A 2,234-nucleotide genomic window follows, 5' to 3' on the forward strand; every position below is an offset into this window, starting at 1 on the left:
TTTCTACTCCAGGATTTCTTTTATTGTTTTTGGGGGGTAATTGGCTCTGCCCCCCTCTGCTAAGTTTTCAGTGCTACTTTAAACTTGTACCAAAGTTAAGATTGGTTAATTTCATCCAGGACTTTGTAAATAGGTTTTAAAAACATGTTTGAGGTTGCTCTCCCTAATGAAAACTGATTTGGAATATCCTCATGAATATGACTGAAATTTTATGTGTGATATTGTAGTAATTTCTTTCATTATTTTCATGGGTGATATTCATATGCAGTTTAATTATTTAAATTTTTACAACTGTTTTCCTAATTAAAAGCACCTAAAATTCATATTTTATAAAAATAGTTTCTTTCAGAATTTCTTTGGAATATTCATTTGCATGGAAATGGAAATTTCCATTTACTTGGCTGCCTGTCTTGTCTTCCATATTCATATACTCTTTTTGTAATCCAAATCTGTACTCACTCTCTTCCCCATCCTTGCCTGCCTTTACACCCTCTTCCACCAAGCAGTTTCCTTTTTAGGGACCACGATTAAAACTGACTCAGCAAGTATCAGGATGTGGAAGCAGAGTAAGCTATACTAAGTAGGTTGCTGGTACAGTCTAAATTGAAGGCCCCCAGAGACAGAACCAGAATTAACCTTCTATCAAGACCTTCTATCAAGCATTCTTTAAATGTGTTTTTTCCCCTCTGTTTTCACTTTTGTATGAGGTGATACTTCTCATAATCTTCTATCATCTTTTCTTTGTCAAGTTCTTCTCACCTGACTTTCTATTCTAAGCTGGTTTTGGCCTGACTGCTATCACTTTAGCAAAATCTGATTGCTCCCTGAAGCAGTTTCTGGGCCTCTTGAGTTTTCTTTTTATGGCAGTTGATCTACATTCCTTAAATTCCTGTAGGAAAATGTTATCACCAATTTTTTTTTTAAGTGAGGCAATTGGGGTTAAGTGACTTGCCCAGGGTCACACAGCTAATAAGTGTTAAGTATCTGAGGCCAGATTTGAACTCAGGTCCTCCTGACTCCAGGGCCTGTGCTCTATCCACTTCGCCACCTAGCTGCCCCATATCACCAATTTTGAATGAATGAATGATAAAACATTGATTAAGCACTTCCTTCATGACTGCCACTTGACAAAGTCCTAGGGATACAAATGCAAGAAGCAAGACAGGGCCTTGCCTCAAGGAGCTCACCTTCCAAGTGGGAAACAGAACATATTGAGGAGTGGTGGCTGTGACTGTAGGACATCTAATCTTTCCTGGAGTCTTCCTGTTGATTTGATAAGTGTTTTCAGAGCAAGACTTTTAAGGAGGAGGAAGAGGGGAGGGACTAGAAGGGCAGTGAAAAGAAGGAAGGGCAGGTGAGATTTACCTTAAACAATATAGGGCAGGTGATGGGAGGAGTAACAGCAGTGGTCATGGATCTGGTTGGACTATAGTGAATGGTAACCATTGGAAAGCTAGATTTCATAAGCATGACATGCAGATGAGTGGGGAATAGCCATTGCTTTGAACCCCCTTCTATTTTGGGGGTTTAGTAGTTTTTTTAAATAGGTCATGTTGGAGTTTGACATTTACAAGGTAGTGTTCTGGTTATATACTGATAGATAATTCAGGAAGGCAAAGTACATTTCTTATTTCTTCTTATTAAACATGGTGGGAAAGCATAGTATTATAGAAAGAACACTAGACTTGGAGTCTAGAGAGTTGTCCTGCACCCTCTTCCCTCTTTGTACCTTCTCTCAACAACCTCAAAAGCTTCCACGAGTTCAGTTATCTTTACACAGGTTACTTTTAAATGCAGATAGCAGGACTCTCCTGAGGTCTAGTCCCATGTCCTCAATGTCATTCTAGATGTTTCCAACTGGGGTTCCCATAGAAATCTCAAACACAACATGCACAAAATGAACAAGATTGTCTTCTCACTTCACCCTTCTTTTTAACTTTTTTCTGTTTAGGGCGCCACCATCCCTTCAGTGACATAGGTTCATGAATTTTTAAAATACAGTTGTATGTGATTATCATATGGGTTTTTTTGCTGGTTTTTATCAGCCATTTTGAATTATTTATTACATTAATTCCCTCTCTTTTCACAGATTATCAGAAAGTAACTATCTTAAAATGATTTTGCTTAATTATGCCATAGAAATAAATTTTTTTAAATGCAAGTTATTATATTCTAATGTGATTTTAAAATTCTGACATGATTAATTTTCTATTTTAAGGAAAGTAACACTTCTA

The sequence above is a fragment of the Dromiciops gliroides genome, chromosome 5 (assembly GCF_019393635.1).
Source record: "Dromiciops gliroides isolate mDroGli1 chromosome 5, mDroGli1.pri, whole genome shotgun sequence".
Classification (NCBI taxonomy): Eukaryota; Metazoa; Chordata; class Mammalia; order Microbiotheria; family Microbiotheriidae; genus Dromiciops; species Dromiciops gliroides.